The sequence below is a fragment of the Molossus molossus genome, unplaced genomic scaffold (genome assembly GCF_014108415.1).
Source record: "Molossus molossus isolate mMolMol1 unplaced genomic scaffold, mMolMol1.p scaffold_m16_p_6, whole genome shotgun sequence".
In the NCBI taxonomy this organism is placed as follows: domain Eukaryota; kingdom Metazoa; phylum Chordata; class Mammalia; order Chiroptera; family Molossidae; genus Molossus; species Molossus molossus.
Window position 1 is genome coordinate 80,658,270 of NW_023425399.1, and position 18,886 is coordinate 80,677,155.

Below are 18,886 nucleotides of genomic sequence, written 5' to 3' on the forward strand. Positions count from 1 at the left end.
GTTCCTTAAGCAGCTTCATCTCCCACAACTGTGCTCACATCTAGTTTTTGTACTCTCCCTCCCTTAAAATTACAATGTATTTGAAATAAATCTCCTACCTTTCAAAGTTTGAAAAGTGCCTTGTTTAGCTTACTCATTTCAGGCATGTATTTAATACACCCTTCAAATTAAAATGGATTGATACTACCAAAAGGGAAGCAATGGCACTCCAAGAGACAGCCATTCACCTACCTGCCTGTGACAACCAACGTGCTCTAAACAAGGTCAAGTGAGACTGCAAATACCAAACTCAATTTAAGTAAACTAAAGTCATGTGGCCAGACATGGGATCCGAGGGAAATAGAGCTAAAGGAAAAATATACAACTGGGACAAATGTTCACAACCAGCAAGCAGATCAGGCTGGCCACCTGGCCCCTCACCCACAGAGAACACACAAACTGTAAGGATGCTTGCACCAAGCTCAGGACAACAGCTTCACTGTGAGTTGGTTCAAGGAGATTGTATGTAAGTGCCCCTTGAATACAAAAGAAAGACGCTCCATGCTATATAACCCAGGGGCTAGAGCTTAACATTACCACATCAGAAAATGTATTCCTGAAGAGTTGAAACTGTCAAGAAAGCCTTAAGGTATGTTGAATTACAAAGATGTGCACAAATCCTGCTTTTTTTGAACAAGGCTTTAAAAAGTTCTGACTTTGTGTTTTTTTGTGTTATTTTTAAGGTAAAAGTGGCGAGTGAAATGAGAAAAATGACCTGAGAGAAATCTCAGAAATCACGTGCAGCAAGCCCTGCACTCTACAAACGAGAAACCAGTGACACAGTGACACTACCCACCACGGGAAGCTTACACTGAAGTTAGTAGATGAGCTGACCGTGAAACCCAAGTTTCCTGACGCTTGGCCTATTGTTCTCCTAGTAAGTTAGGCTGCCTGTCACCTAAATAATGTGGACAATTCTGGGGGAAATTTTAAGAGCTTTCATGTATCCCAACCTAAGTGCTTTGACTTAATTCGTTTAAAAAAAAAAGAGCAAAGAATAGTGACGCTATATCTCCATCTTTATTTAAATCTTTTCTGTCCTCCAGCCAAGTATAGGAAAACACAGACGTCTTCCTTTCCTGTCTCTTTCCCCAGTGATACGGTTCTATCTATGCCATAAAATGGAATCACTCAAGAGTTGTCTATATGATAATCAATACGCATATATCTCTATGTTAAAGGACAGAGAGCAGACTGAGGTTGAAAGAAGAGTAAGAAGAGAAAGGATGTATGTGCAATAGGAAAATAATGCGTTAGTAACAACGCCTGATTGTGCCGCAAATGTACAGAGGCATATTTACAGCCCGCAAAGTGCTGCATCTTCGATTATGTATGACATTTAATGACATCAATATTGGTCCTCACTCCTTCAATGTAGTCAAAGAAAAAAAACACCCACCTATTTCAAAAGAAGACTGTTAAGAAGAGCAAGTTCCAAAGTTCTCATTAAAGAGAATCCAAAAACAAAGAAAAAACTAGGCTACCCAGTGTTCTTTGTTGTTGTTTTATAATACTGTACATGCAAGGTTTGATGAGTGCAGTGTGTATGTGTGTGTGTGTGTGTGTGTGCGTGCGCGCGCGCGCTGACCAAGTTGTGAGCAAAATGAAGGTCATGCCAGGTTTTGCTGAGTCTGGGATTTTAGGAATAAAACCCAAACACTAAACCTAAGGGAGATTTAGCCTGCATACCTTAATAGTTATTGACGTATTCCATTACTTTGTATTAAAACCGGCCTTTTACTTCTTAAGATGGTTCGTTCTAAAAAGTCCAGAAGTTACAGTCTGATTCAATGGGCAAATTTAAATCTGAGGTGCTTAAGAAAGGATTACTTATTTTATTACTAGTTAAAAGTTGCTACCACCTAGCTAAATTACCAGCCCAAAGTATATTTTGTTAAAAAAATAATTTTCCAAATCTTGAAAAATTTAATTAAATAGACATAGTTATTTTCCTTGTTCCCTGGCATGAACAGCTGGCTACAGTGGGGGTAACTTCCTTACCCATTAGAAAATTCAAAATCAAAAAAATATTCCAACGAAAGGGAAGAATTGAACCTTCAAAAATTTTTCTCATATTAGCAACCAGGGAACATAATGCAAAGCAGACTCTGAGGGGAAGAGACTTTGGGACAATTTTTCTGGTGATTTTCACCAGGTACAGCCACTATCATTAAGACTAGCTTTTCACAGGGATATATACACAACTGTAAAAAATGCCTAATGCTAGAGTCTGTGTACAATTCATTTCATAGCTCATGCAGTACCTAAAACAGGGCCTTCACTTAAGAAAGTTTAATAAAGAATTGAAATGAATTAATAAACAGAACAATATTCAAGAAGTAATCAGACATTGACCACCCCTAACCTACTAAGAATCAAATGCATTCCCGTCAGTAATTAAATGCCATCTACTACACAACCACATTCCTCAGAGATTCAAGTTCTGAATGTGAGATCATCAAGTTTGCCAATTAAATGCAATATCTAATGCATGATGTATAAAGCATTCAACAATGCCTTAATATTGAGCAGTATTGGGTGGACATTCAATAAATGATGGATAGTAATAAAAATAAGAAAATGACACTTCTGCTATTCAGATACACCAACTCTGTGTGCCCTAGGACAGAAACTATAACCCAATATTCATTTGCACTGTCTTCCAAAGCAACAGATTGTTTAGCTGGGCCCAGTGCAGCTCAAAATCAAGAGTTCATTTTCCTGCTTTCCTTCAGGCTGTTGTACCTCATAAGAAACCTATGGCCAAGGGGATGCCGGGGTAAGTGATACATGCAACTTCCAGGTCATACCTTTAAAAAGAAGATGCATTCTCTGCTTTTCAGCTGTTGAGACTGTGGACTTGACTGTTAGCCATCTTAGGCTGCAAACGAAGATAACCTTCTCGGAAGGCAATACAATAATCAAGAAGGACCCTAAACTCCTAAATGACTTCGTTGAGCAAAGCCATCCTACCTCCCCTGAAGGCCGACTTCTAAATGGTCAGTTACCTCCCGGCCAGTGTGGCTCACTGATTAGGCGTCGACCCATGCACCAAGAGGTCGCTGGTTTGATTCCCTGTCAGGACACATGCCCAGGTTGTGGGCCTGATCCCCAGTGGGGAGCATGCAGGAGGCAGACAATTAATGTTCTTTCTCATCAATGTTTCTATCTCTCTCTCCCTCTCCCTTGCTCTCTCTTTAAAATCAATAAAGAAAAATAAATAAAAAATAAGTAACTAAATGGTTAGTTACTGCTGAGAGGAATAAACTTCTTTCCTAAATTACTGTCATTTCTAGTTCCTATGCCACGCTACCACATTGATGTATTACCTAATTCATATACCAAGTGAACAAAAACCATACTTTCTAATAATCCCTAAGTACTTTGGCTAAATTATATCACTGTCTCACACACAGTTAAAACAACAGACACACACGTCTGTATTATGCACGTGTGCAAGTCCCAATCATTTTGAGATGAAATGTCATGGGGATGAGCCCAACATATTTCTTAAATTACCTCTCCCTAATACATTTATCCGGACTAGATGCTTTAAAATATGACTAGTTGAGAACTTGAAGCTAAGAAATGACAAAATATTCAATAATAGAAAAGATATAAATTGTGATACCTAAGTTGTAGTTTTCTCCAAAGTTTTGCTGTGACATAGTTATAGACATAAAACAAATATATGCCTGTTTATGACCCAAACTGATATTTCACCAAACAGTACATGTCTAGACAGCCTGTGTGTATTTAGAAAACAAATATGACCATAATAAAGAAGACAGATGAGCAGTAATATAAAAGAGATAGATATAAAAGGCATGATTTATGCCCAACTCAGACAGAAAACCTATGGCTCTTCATCGAGCCCATCTATCCTGTCCCACCCTTAAACCTAAGAATGACAGAACAGTCATGAAGAAATACTCAGACACAACATACATGGGACATCCTGGACAGATGTCACTCAGACTATCAAAAAGTTGTCTTGTCATTTTTATTTCCTTTGATAACAATTTCCTGATTAGAAAATTAAATTGTTTAGCAAGGGTTGCAAGGTTTCAGCCCTTCTCAAGAGAAAGCCCCTTTGGCCACAGGTGTTAACTTTTACTCAAGGAATCTGTACCCACCGGCAATGTGACAGCGTATAGCTATTGTATAGCTATTAAGCTCATTACGAGTCAAGGACAAACAGAGAAACCCATGAAACCACAGAGAAACACTAATGTTATTCTGTGCAGTTTCCCGTATGTATTCAGTACTTAGAATGTTTTACCCAATAACCAGCTTTAAATCAACTAAAAACGACCTCAAGAAAGCCTTAGCCTTCTGGTTACTAAGGGGTGAAAGGTCAATAGAAAACACCTAAACAAACTAAATTGTCCAGCACATCATTACAAATGACATGTGAAAACACGTGAATGTTTTCTTAAAGAAACACATATTTTCATCTTAACCACTCTATTTAAACTACTCTCAAGGGCCTCCAAGACTGCCACTCACTGCATGCAACCTTTTCATTATGCCTCATTTTTCTTGGCCTCCCTGCAATATTTTTAACTCCTTGGTCACTCCTTAACTCTGGACATTTTCTTTGTCCTTAGCTAACATGGTACTGATTTCCCCTCGAACCTCGCTCAGCGCCACATTCGGGTTTCACAGTTCAGTCCTCAGCATTTTTTCTCTTCTCTAGATTCAGGCTCCCAAACATCCGACACTAATGCATTTGAGTCCCAACCTTTTCCCCAAATCATGGCCCAAGCCACAGCGGGGGGATGTCCTCCCCTTAGTTATCTTTACAACACTCAGCATTCTTTATCCTCTTTCATTAATCCAACAGGCATCTACTGAGTATTAACTGTGTGCTGGGATTAAAGTTACCAAGAAAAACAAGGTCACCGGAGTGCCACAAAATAAAACCATGCTCATTAGTGTGATAAACCATAAAAGGTTTAACTGGGGGCAGGAGAGCACGTATTCCAGTGGCCATGCACAAAGCCATGACACTTGACCTGGGTTTTGTAAAAAAAAAAAAAAAAAAAAAAAAAAGCACAAGCACATAAATTAGCTGGGCAGAGTAGGAAGGAGGAGGTCGAAGGGTCAGAGTGACATGTGCAAAGGTGTACAGCAGAGGGTGTGCAGGACCTGTGCATCCTACACTCGGCAAAGCAAGAATTAAAGGTTTTAGAGAAGGAGGATGCCTTCCCTCTCACTCTTGAAATTCGGTCTTGGTGCGTTTTTCAGTGAACAGAGCCAGCAATCCTCTAGTTACTTACACGTACACCTGCAAAGTCTTAGGCTCCCTTCTGCTCCTGGGACCTCCACACCAAACAGATGCCCAGCAGAAAATCCCAGCTGGTTCCATCTACTTCATGTTTATGTTGGGGTTTTTTTGTTTGTTTTGTTTGTTTCTTGTTAATCCTCACCCGAGGATGTTTTTTTCCGTTGATTTTTAGAGTTGGGGGGGGGGGGACACTGATGTGAAGGACACACATTGATTGGTTGTTGCCTCCTACACGTGCCCTGACCAGAGCCAAGGATTGAACCTGCAACGCAGGTACATGCCCTTGACTGGAAATTGAACCCACGACCCTTGGGTGCATGGGCCGACGCTCTAACCACTTAGCACACTGGCCAGGGCCAAGCTCATATACCATGTCTCCCAGAAGCCTTTTCCAACCTCCAGCACAGACAAAAAAAATCACTCCTTCAAGGATCCCCTAATACTCCCACTATCTGTATTTGTACTCAACAACTCTATTTGACAAAAAACTGACAGAAAGCAAAACTATTTCTATTCACATTTGCACTACAGTATTTGTACACACCAGGTGCTCAAAAGTGCTGCCTTTTCTCTAATTAGGATTTTTATACTGACTCTTATTATTCAGAGTATTTTAACAATCTCATTTTACTCTATTGGCAAAGTCAACATAAATTAAGCTAAACTGTGTGTGTGTGTGTGTGTGTGTGTGTGTTAATTAATGGGCTCCATAGAAGGAGGGAGGCCCAGGCCATCTGCAAAATTCCTTTCAAGTCTAAAATTCTGGTCGTCAATGTTATAAACTATGGTTACCTAAAAACTGTTAGTATTAAGATTTCTAATTATTCAACATTGAGAAATAAATTGGTTTAAATCAACACCTCATAAGGTGATTTCTCTAAACTTTGTTAATACAATTCTTTAAGTCTTGCCTAAGAATATATCTTAGTAAAATATAAACTAGAAAATAAAAGTTCTCCAATGGTTCTCAATTAACTCATATTAAAAATAAGTAATTTCTAGTAAAAAAGACAACCTTCATTGAGGTAGATTTTTCCAGCAAAAACAATCTTCAGACAATGTTAGGTCATAATGAAAGTTTGTAAAAAAGATATTGAAATATAGTAACCCACAAGGTGACAAACTAAGTTTTAGCACTTTATATAATGGATCAATTTCTAGGCCTCAGTTCTGCCTATCTTTTTTTTTTTTTATCCTCACCCGAGGACATTTTTGCATCTATCTTCAGACAGAGCGGGAGGGAGAGAAGAAGGAAGAGAGAGAGAGAAACATCGATGTGAGAGAAACACATCGACTGGCTGTCACCCACACGACACCAACAGGGGCTGGGGACGTACCGCAACTGAGGTATGTGCCCTTAGCAGGACCCGAACCCGGGACTCTCTGGTCCGTGGGCCGACGCTCTAACTGCTGAGCCAAACCAACCAGGGCAGTTCTGCCTATCTTGATACAAGTATTAGAAAATTTATATCCCAAATACTCTAAAACACTACTCCGAATATATAAATATTTTTAAAGTTAAGATGAAAATGTTTAAAGTCTCACTAAGAGCAAATCCTGAACAAAGCCTAACAACTCAGAAGGAAAGGCCAATAGATGCCAATGTGTTTCAAGCTGCATATAAATGATAAACCAAAGAACGTATATGCATCTATGCATATCCAACGGACACAGACAACAATCCTGGGGGTGAGGGGGATTGGGAGGAGGGTGTGTAGGGGGCAAAAGGAGAAACATCTGTAATAAAAACTAATTAATCTATAAAACGTATATTTGACAGATCACCCCTCTGATGCTATGATACTCCATATACTTTTCACAAGCATGCTGCTAACCTGTGGGCATATTTTCATAAAACGCAGGATTTTATTCAAAACCATTTAGCAGTAGTCATCTCATGCGAGTAAGTCACAGGTATTAACTGACGCAGTGTTTTGCTGACACTCCGTTTTCCTTTCTTAGCTCACATGGTTTCTCTTTACTCCTTCATTATTACAGAGGACATGTTTTTAAACGTACCCGGGAGTGAGTTTTGCGGAGCTTGTCTGGATGGGGCTGAAAAGCATTGTTCCATCCTGAGTTATAAGAAAAAAAAACCTCAAACATAATTTTGATTGAGCCTTTGAACAGAAAAACAGACACTTCCCTAGCCTGGCAGCGCTGCTTGGAAGGGAACTGGAACACAGACTTCATTACACTGTATTGATCTCACGAAATAAAGGGTTCTGGATGTATTGATCAGCTTGGATTAAACCCCTAACTGTTTGCAGGATCATGCATGATGTGAAGGCCGCCTCACTGAGGAAGGAGGAACAGAAAGCACTTTTGTTCTCTGGCAGCCACAGAGCAGTATTTTACACTAAGTAGTAGATTAACATGATTGAAATAATAGACAGTATTCAGAGAGAGAACAGGCTGGGAGACAAAACTTGTGTTAATTTCAAAGAATTCACAGTTTTTCAAATGATGCAATAATAACTTAAAGGTAAAATGATTTTTAAAAGAGGAATATTTGCTTTGCATATTGCTAAGCAGAAAGGCAATTTCATCTCCTTAATAGTTGTTCCCTTGAAACCCCCAAAATATGTCTGTTGTGATTTTTTAAACTCTCAAATATGCAACAGCCTGCCCCCCCCACCCCCAACCTTTTCACTTTAAATATCACTGTGAAATGATGCACGCAGGGAGGAGCAAATCCAAGGTTAATTTTAACATTCATTTGTACATCTGCTCATTTTCATTTGGAAGGACATGATTTTCTTCAGTCAAACTCAATTTTCATTCAAACTAAGCCTGAATGTGCTGTGAACTGATCTTATTACAGCAAAATATTGCTGCCAAAATTTACAGCAGGCTTTCATCTCAGAAAAAGACACCATACCCCTTTATCCTGCTTTTCAGAACACAGACCAAGCATGTGTTACCAAATTTGGTTCCTGTCCATATTTACATGTACAAAGAGTTCTCAATGTTAAAACAAATAAAAGAAAAAAAACTAATGTTTTTCCAAACATCAGCCAAAGGCATACTTCCCCAAAGCCTTTGCACCTTCTCTTCCAAATGCAAAGGGTTAAGTCCTCTGATACACATCATGTTTATTCCATATTACTCTACCACTACCACTCCAACTTCCCAATATCTCAGAGAGAGAGGAAGGCCATGATTTAGCATTAAATCACTGCATGAATCTCTCCAGTATTTCTTGGCTTTTCAACTTCACTGACTAATAATGATTAAAGTATGACTCATTTAAATATATAAAGTAACTGGTTGTAGCTCAGGGGGTGGGGGTGAAATCCAGCCCAGGTACTGAATTCAAAACCTGAATGCAATCCAGACCTTGCTTTAGCCACTGAAAGGCTGTGCAGTGCAGTATCTCAGGCACATTGCTATGCCTTTCTGTTAGTATTGACGGAGCGCACACTGCCTGTTCACTGGGTTGGTTCTGAAATGTTAAGATAATTATTTGAAAGCAGTATTACACACAAATATAAATTTTTTTTAATTTCCTGGGATTTAAATTCTAATACCTTTATGTCTACTTTACCTGGCAAATGCCATGACTGTGATACAGATATTAAGGACTTTTTATTTGGGGGAGGAGGGAAAGATACTTCTACTTTAATATTTATGCTTCAGTACATGAAGTATAAAAAAACTTTTTTTTTTTTTTACCCTCACCCGAGGACATTTTTCCATTTTTTGTTCAGATAGAGTGAGAGGGAGAGAGAGAAAGAGAGAGAGAGAGAGAGAGAGAGAGAGAGAGAGAGAGAAACGTCGAGTGGCTGCCTCCCGCACGACCCAACCAGGACCAGGGACAAACTGCAACTGAGGTACGTGCTTAGTAGAAACCAAAACTGGGTCTCTCTGGACCACAGGCCAATGCTCTAACCACTGAGCAAAACCAACCAGGGCTGAAAAAATTTTTTAAGTTCCTTCCCCTTGAGGTCAAGAAGCCAGAAATCTGGCACATGACTGTATACTCATTTATTCCTTATATAGAACAATTGGGGAAAGGAATACAACTATATAATAGAACCTTTAAAAAAATCAAAATGAATAATTTTCTTGAAATATAGTATAGTCTAGAATCCAATCTCAGAAAGATGGCATATTGCCTGTAAAAAATATGGGATTTTTTATTTACTAGCTGGAAGCTTCTGCAAACTTCCTAAATTTTCTGAATCTGTTTACTCAATTCCTTTAAAATATATATAAAATCTACCCCTACCGGTTGTTATGATAATTAAGCTCATTAACACATCTATAGCCTCTAACCTGGAACTCCAGCAAATCTGGTAAGCCCACATAAATATAAAATACAGTAAAAGGTTTCTAATCTCTCATCTACAAATAATTTACCTTAAAAAAAAAACTTGAACAATGGGTTAGTCTCTCCAATTTTCTAATCACTTAAATAAAGAGAATGAGGGAGTGATATCCATCACTGATTTTAAACATGATTGGGTGCACTGTGCTTGACACGAGAGACAGATGTAAGAAGACAGAGGCCATCCTGGCAGAATTGCCAGACTAGTGTGGAAAATAACTTCCTAGAATTGAACGGCAGACAGAGGGAACCAGTGGGCTCTGGAGAGACATAGCAGCATAGGCAAAGATATGGCAATGGATCTACTGATGCAGCCAGCACCCATCGATAAGAGTTCCATGTGACTAGGGCCCAGAATGTCCACCAGGGCCCTGGGGCCAAGGCCTGCAGAGGCACCCCAGGACCAGATCTGAGACCCTGTAGGCTAAGCCAGGCAGCTCGACTTTCTCCTTAAGCACTTGGTGAGTTCTTATGCAGAAGAGACACAGTATCTGTCTTGTTTAAAGAATTCCAGCAGCAATATAGGAGACAGTTTGGACAGAAGCTGCATTATAAAGCAAAAAAAAAAAAAAAAAAAAAGATCAGTATTGTTTTACTTTTAAATTGTCTTTTTTTAAAGAAAAAAAAATGACTGTAAAGTTATCCAATCCACAGACCTGATGTAGGAGAAATAACACTAAAATCTACATGGCTTCTCCCCCAGTTCCTATGGGAGCAGTTATGGATTTAGTTGATGGATTCAACTTCCAAGTGGCTTGGGAATTTATAAGCTTCCCCCTAATAACAGTAAATTTAAATTCTGGTAGGAATAGTGACAGGTTATTCTAGTTCTATCAGAAATTTGGGAAGCAGCCATCAGTACAAGGCCTGAGGCACAGAGAAAATACTTTCTTCTTAGTGAGCAATGGTCAAACCAATTTACCTATCTGAAATACAGTTAAGATTTTATTTAGCATTATTAAAATAATAATCATTCTACTTTTTAATAAGGAAAATAATCTATTCATAGAGCACCAAGGCTGATTACAATATAGAAACGTTAAGTCATGCCAAAAAAACTTGTGTGTGTGTGTGTGTGTGTACACACATATATACATATACATATATATATGTGTGGGTATGTACATATATATATACACACACACACACATATATGTATATATATGTACACACACACACTCACAATTAGGTCAGAAAAACCTGGGGTTTATTATAGTTGGAGGCAGAATTGCACTAATGTTGCCCTAAGGCTATTTCAGTACAAGTACAATTAGAAAATTCTTTCATAAAAGAACAAAAATGTGTGACATTTCCTCTTTCATTTTATATACAGATATGAACTCAGTTAAATGTAAGGTTAACATATTGCAAAGTCCTCTGTGCTTAGGCATAAAGTGCATAGATGATGCTGGCCAAGGATGATGGTGGTCAAATCTTTTGCAATGTTAAATGATTACCTATTAACATCCAATCTTAAAAGAATGCTCAGTAACAAAGATTGTAGATACCAAATGAAAGCATAAAGAAATCATCCATGACCAGTTGGCTATTATCCTGAGATACCTCCAAGATTCCCAGGACACATGACTAAAGAAAATAGTACAAATGTAGAGTCGTTATGCCACTAACAACTAAATGGAATTGATGGCAACCCATTATCACACTGTTGACATGCTTTAAAAATTATTTCATAAAATTCTTTGTTGGTTTTTGTTTTCTTCTGTAATCAAATATAAAATTAAAGCGAATTAATGGGCCACACCAGGATATGTAATTAGGTTCTAAAAACCCTTTTAAGTTTGAAGTAAATCTCATCATTTATGTAATTTCAAAGATTATGCATCAAGAACTCTGTGTACAATATTATAAGTGTGTACCTAAAATATCAGATGTATGTGTATTTATTTCTCATATATTTGACTTCCCTCCGAAGGAGTGTAACTGCTAAACTGTAATACCCAAAGTTTTCCCTTAATATGCTTCAGTGGCATTCATGAATTAAGCAGCTAAGTAAGTGCTGGGTGTAGCATTAACACCATTATTAATGAGGCTAACTCCCACAGAAGGATGAAAAGCATAATAAATTGAACGAGCTTTGCCAACGTTCAATACACACTATTTATTGGGTTCTGGCAGATCCACCAGTGGTACAAACCAAAGCCTATGTAAATTACTATTTTGCTTATATCTGAAAATAAATTTCTACACTAGTTTCCGATGCAACCAACATTGGATATGTCACACCCATAATCTCAAATGACAGGAGATCTTTATGTATTGGTTTTAGATGTATCCTAATTCACTCAAAACAATTAGCCATCATATATCATGTGATTTTTGTCCCTTAGAATTGCCATTGTGTAATATGATTATTGGCTACTCCATTGAAAATTATTTGCCTTTCAAAACATCATTGAGCCCAAAGTTGACAAATTTTTAATGCTGTTATTTTTCTCTGAAAAAATTTTTACTTCCATTAGTTTAATATTTTTAATCACAGCTATAAAAATCATAAACTCATATAAAACATAAGGATCTGCATATAAAGATCTATCTATACCTAAAGCAAATATGCTTCAATTGTGCCAATTATCAATAAGTGCTTGATCAGTCTTGATGTTTTGGTTAACATAAACCAAAGATAAAATATCAAAACTCTATTTATTTGATGGAAGCCCAGCTTATGATTTGCAAAACAGATAACTAGCTATTAGATTCTAAGTTGTAGTCCTGCCCACAACTTAAAAAATACAAATTACCAACAAATAAAAAAGTGAATGATGACTCTACTTTTACAGTAGTCACAATTTATATACCTTTCTTATTACCCATTTTTAGGACATCCAGAACTACATAAGAAGAGTGTTATTAGGTCAAAAAGCAGAACTGTTGCAATACGGCAGCATTAAGCACAGTGTCCTTGCTCTGCTACTTCCTTGGCGGAACAATCACCCTCTCTTTTCATTTATAAATAGATATACGTACAAGCCTAGTGCTCACACGTAACAGATGACTGTGAGGCATAAGGGCGTTAACTCATAAAGAAACAAACAAAACAACACACATATCCAGTACAGAGGGTTCAATGAAGAACTATTAGAAGCACTACGATCATTTCAGAGTTACATTAACACAAACAGAGTGACGGTGGGCATGGGTAAGTCATGGCCGGTCCATGAGAGTCCATTTCTGCTAGAAAACAAACAGAAACACTCTGCAGACACAGTCCTCATTCCACCCTAGAAAGCAGGGTGAATGCCTTGCTTTTCTTTCTTTTTTCTTTTTAATTTTTTTCTTCTTTATTGATTTGAGAGAGAGAGAGAAGAATGGAGAAGTAGGAAGGGACAGAAATATCAATGAAAGAGAACATCCATGGGCTGGGGATGGGGCACACAACCTGGGCATGTGCCCTGACTGGGAATCGAACTGGCGACCTCTTGGTGCACGGATCGATGCTCAACCACTGAGCCACACTGGCCGGGCTGCCCTGCTTTTCAAAGCACAGGTAACAACAGTTTATTAGTATCAAATGGAATGGAAAAAGGTATATATCACTATCAAGGGTAAGTGTACTGTCTCATGAAATATATATATATCTCATGTATATGAGAATATGGGATCATGATGTGAAATCTATTTCTGATGATGCTTCTCAGACGTTAACAATTAGAAAACGTCTGCTCTCAAAGGCATGGGGATACACCCAGCCCAAACAGGACATCTGTGCAGTAAGCAACCAAGCCTACCTGGGTCTCTACCAGGCAGAATCAGTTGCCACAGGCCATGAGAAAATGGAGCGTCAAGATGTGAGCGGAGCATCTGAGCAGACCTCTGCCAGGGAGCCCTGGAGGCGAGGACCGGGCTCCCGGCAATGACTGAAGTCTAAAACTGTGTTACCTCCTTCGGGGTACAGAGCTATAATGCTGCCAAGATTTTACAAAGTGGATGTGGACTGTGAGAGCAATAATCCCTCTTTTAATGTGGTCTAGAATAGTGAAAGAATTAAATTTCCATGGGAGGCTGAGACAGCTGTAATCCCAAATTTTGATGAGCTCCCTTCAAGATGTAATTAAAACTGTAGAATCAGACACATTTAGGAGCACACACTCACCCATTTAATGCAATGTTGATTTTTTAAACAGCTCTTTACACCATTTCCTCAGCTAACCAGATATATAACCAAAAATAATAACAATAATTCCAAAAATCTGACAAAGCAAATGTCATTTTGGATCAATAAATACCATATAATTTGTTGATAAAATAACCTACACAAAAAAGCTTAAATAAGATATTCTAAGTTCTACAGTATTTGAAAGTGATAATCTCCTTAAGTTTCTTTTGCCCTGTTCACAAATCTAGAACTGTAAAAGATATCATAAGTTTTTTTCAAAAATACTAAAATTTGTTTTCTGTTAGGAATTGCTAAAGACAATACTTGTGACTCAGCAAAATTCATATGCTGACACCTATTCCTTTCTATGATGGTATCTGGAGGGAAGGCCTTTAGGAGGTATATGGTCATAAGGGTGAAGCCCCCATAATGGAATTAGAATCCTTTTTTTTTTTTTTTAAAGACAGCCCAGGGAGCTCCCTTCCCCTCCCACCCTGTGAGGAAACAATGAGAAGACCACTATGTATGAACCAGGAAGCAGGCCCTCACAGAATCAGCCAGGGTCTTGAACTTAGACTTCCCAGCCTCCAGAACAGGGAGAAATAAATGTCTGTTGTTTATAAGTAATTCAGTCTCTGACACTCAGCTATAGCAGCCCAAATAGACTAAGACAGAACTAAAGAAAACAAAGTGTCCTGGATAGTAAATTTCCTGTCAATTTTCAAAAATCGAACATTCTGAATAACGTTTGCATCACTATTTTGCAAGAAAAGAGGCCACAGAAGTGAAGTTCCCCAAAGCGAAGTCCCCGTGCAAGCACACTGTGGGCTTTGAATGACACCACCTTACCTCACATCGTGGAGAGTTACAGGAACGCTTTAACAGAATTGTCACGTAGCACATCAATCATGCCATGGTGATTTTCTATTAAGATCTGACCTAGAAAAAGCCCTTAATTTTTCTTCCTCTACTCTCTATCTTACAATATAATCTTGTAAGAAAATAAAAATATTTTGGAAGACATTTGGGGAAAAAATGGTCCATTTACAGAGAAGAAAAACAATTACGGATAAACTAGAGAATAAATTGTTCCCAAAGCAGTTTCTTTTTTATTGTGGCCTGAAATAGTGTGACCTTACAGTTTAGTTAAATTTTCTTTTTACCCAAATACTTCCTACTGATTTCACAAGCTAGCATCCCATTTCCATCCTTCTCCATTACTACTTCATTTTTTAAAAATTTCCATACTATTCCCAGCAATAGATGATACTCTCCTTGACCTCATTTCTCAGTAAATCTCCAAACTTTTGCTCATACTCATTCACTCACTAATCTATCAGCTAGTGTGAAGGGCAGGCTCTGCCAGGCATGGTGCTGGGCACTGGGGGTGCTAGGTAAAAGAGTGAAGGAGCCCTTACCTCGGAGAGCTGGCCCCTGTGTTGGGACCACAGCAGAAAGGCACAGACCGCTGACCAAAGCAACACATTTCCTCTCTCTGCCTTGACACTTCCCCTTTCTGACCATAACCACACAGAGCAGATTCTTATTCCCCCGAAGTTACAAAGTCTGTGCTCCCATCTTCACCGAGACCTCCAGAAACACCCACTACCAGTGAGGACAGAGCATCACCTCATACTGCTTTATGCATCTGATGGGGCTCATCAGCCAGCATGACTGGGAGCCCAGCAACAGGAAAAGCTCTGGGTTATGTTAATTTGGTCATTTAGTAATTGCATCGAGGGTCAGGTTTCTCTTCACTCTGCCTAAAGTGGGTGACTGACAAGAACCCTTGAGCATATTTCCTTCTTGATTCCCATCAAGGGGGAGAAAAAACCATGAAGGGAAAGGGCAGGAGGTGGGGCCCGGGGGGTGAGAAGGCAGAAGACATAGACAGGTTTCAGAGAAAACTCTATTTCCCTACCTTTGATCTCACTGGTCCAGAGGGTTCCCCTGCAGTCACAGGAATAGGCCCATGACACTTCCTTCCTAGGACCAGAGGTGGACTGAACTCCTAAGGCCAGGTCTACACAAGGTGGCCAGACGTAGGTACCCAAACAGTAACTGAGGGAGGGATCTCAGGGAGGCCACCGTGGTGTCCACTGTACAGCTGATTTACATAAAACATTATTCACCGACTGTTTACAGCCTTTGACGTCAGCTTCATCCATATTGTCCTCTCCAGAATCCAGAACTGCCTGTTTCCTTTGTTTACAGCCTTTGACATCAGCTTCATCCATATTGTCCTCTCCAGAATCCAGAATTGCCTGTTTCCTTCCAAGCTCCAGATGATTCCCACCTTATTAGCCAACTGAATCCCTCACTCTGGTCTTCAAGGATCAAGACTGCTGGGAGTCTCCAACAACAAAAATCTTCCTCCCATGTCAATCCGGTTATACACACACACACACCTTATCTAGCTCTGCTCCTCCCCTTTCTCTCTCCAAGCTGCCATTCTCCAGTGTCTTCTCCAATAACCGATCACTGCTGGATCTCGTCTGTCACCCGCGAATGTTCAGGTACACCTGTGGAGACCTCCCAGGATATCAGGAAGAGCGCAGCGGGGAAGTCCTACAGACCTGGGTTAACTCCGGATGCCACCACTTGCTAATGGTATGCCTTAAAAAAAATTCACTGAATTTTTTTCCTGTAGCACAGGATTAGCACTGTTGTTGGGCCATTTTATTTTTTTTTTACTTTTATCTTTTCCCTTTGTTTTATTTCATTATTTTTTCTCATCACCATTTATCCCCCATATACCCTCTTCTGCCTCTACCCATCCCAGCTCCCGCAGTCACCACACTGTAAAGACTAAAGATAATTTCTATTAAGGACCTGGCACATACTAGTCACTTCACAAATAATCTATTATCATTATCGATCCATGAAATCTCAAAAAGATGGAATAGGACCAAAGAACTGAGAAGAATTCTGGGTGTGCTCACTAACATCTAAAGAAAACAGAACCAAGTTTATGAGCAGTCTTTGGGGGGAAGGGGATGTGGGCTAATAAACATATACCTTGACTGGCAATATGGATATTAAAACCCCAGGGAAGCAAGTGAGTCCCAGCATGTGGGCAAGAGAGGGTGGGTGGGTGAGAAAGTAAAAGGGGCATGAAATTCTCCGTCAGAAGTGGCTTTCATGAGAGGCACTGACCTCAGGGGCTAGAGAAAAAGGACTCCATACAACGGACAGAAATCAGAAGACAGTATCCAGACCACATTATGCCGCTTATTAATCTTCTATTTGGAGTGAGACACACCAACTCTGTGATCTCAGTTTCATAACATGAAAACAGAAAGGTCACCACCCTACCTGACTCACAGAGTTTGGGGCAGCCGAAATAAAATTTATGAAACTGCTCAAGAAGTATAAAATGCTATGCAAATATAACGCATTTAGAAATAACCAACCTGAATGCCAAAGATAAGACATTTCTTACACATTTCCATATAGCACTGCTGAAATGCCCACATTGTAAGCACCAGACGTCATCTGTCAATAATCAGCAAAACAAAGAATGAACTGCCTGGTTTATTTAAATGACTGCCTGAAAAATAATAAATTATAATTATTATTTGCGATGGTTGAACTACTAAACCTGAGAATGAGGCACTAATACGGATGGAGAATTCGTGCTAGCTACTAATTTGTTAATCATTAGTGGAGTGGCAATACCACACTGCAGCTTTATCAATTTGAGCAGCTAATGTGAGATAACCTCACAAGGGATCACTTTCCTACAATATAAATGCAACAAAATGCTTCAATAAATGTCTCTGCATCCACAGACTAGACAAGTCAACAAAAGATACCACAGCAGATCTGTGACTGAACTGAAGAAATAATGACATATAGGCAAAATGTGAAAATCTGCAGGATTTAATCTCACAAGGGAATTAGAAAAATATTCAGCGTTGTTGATTTTTCTCTGATCAGTTCACTGAGGTGGTCCCTTATTTGTGGCCTTCAAAACCACACAGAAATTCTAGAGAAATATATTTAATGTAAATGATTACCACAAATTCTTACCACTTTCCCCACTACCACAGCTAATCAGTATTAGCTGGGCACAGGCATTTTCCAAGGCAATGAATGCATAGTGACTTCCTTTTACACTAAAGAAAACAAGTATTTGTTGAATGGAGGTGCAGAACACAAATACTCCCCAGGCACTGAGAATTTCCATATCAACACTTTCTTAAATTCATAATACCTGCTAACCCAAGAACACTTAAAGCGAACTTCTGAAGTGAAAGACAAATAACGAACTGGACCTTATTTGTAGGGCTTAAAAATACAATTCAGCCCTGGCTGGTGTTTCTCAGTGGTTAGAGCATCGGCCAGCGTAACAAGGGTCTCGGGTTTGATTCCTGGTCAAGGGCAGGTACCTGGGTTGCAGGTTCCATCCCACCTCCGGGGCACATGTAGGAGGTAACCAATCAGTGATGTCTCTCCCCCACCCCCCTTCTTTCCACTCTCTCTAAAAGGAAAAACAAAAATCAGTGAAAAAAATACCCTCAGGTGAGGATTAACAGGAAAAATAAATGTAATTCAACGAACTGGTAAATAAAGTCAAGTACCAATATGAAAGGAGAACATCAGGAAGGCCAGGTTATGACAGAAGAAATTCAAATACAGTACATCAGGTGCTTCTCCTCTGACCTAAATGCCCTTGGTTAGACCACGCCATCAGCAAGTAAATGAAGGAGTCAGGAAGAAGGGGCTTTCAGCCCTAGGAATTAACTAAAGTGGAACTGGTGAGCCATCTGCTTTGCCGTGATTTTTTTCTGCCAGTCAAGTGAAGAATCTTAATCTCTATTTATTAGCACATACATTAGAATTTACTAGTCTCCCTACTGGAACTTCTAGTAAAATAAACATTAAGATGCTTTAAAAAACAAAACAAACAAAATAATAGTGTATACAGGTGTATGTTCTGATCAACTATTAACATAATAGCCATTAATATCTATGTTGGATGCTGTATTATCTATTCAAACAGAAGTAGGCTTCCACATAGAAAGACAAGAAAGAAGAGGTAATATACCACCACCTCCAAAGTATTACACTTCCAAAAACATCTGGACTAATAAGGTTTGACTATCTAAAC

The 18,886-nt window shown here is 39.1% G+C and overlaps 1 protein-coding gene across 2 annotated transcripts in view; it reads right to left on the minus strand.

The window, feature by feature from the left end:
- Nucleotides 1–18,886, minus strand: part of CDH2 (cadherin 2) — a 218,509-nt gene that overhangs the window by 157,451 nt on the left and 42,172 nt on the right. Inside the window, exon 1 of one of the 2 annotated variants that reach the window (XM_036245121.1) lies at nt 4,678–4,933. The exons of the other annotated variant lie outside the window; for it this stretch is intronic. The gene's annotated coding sequence lies outside the window, so the exon portion shown is untranslated. Of the gene's footprint in view, nt 1–4,677; nt 4,934–18,886 lie in introns of those variants that run through there. 2 annotated transcript variants of the gene reach the window in all.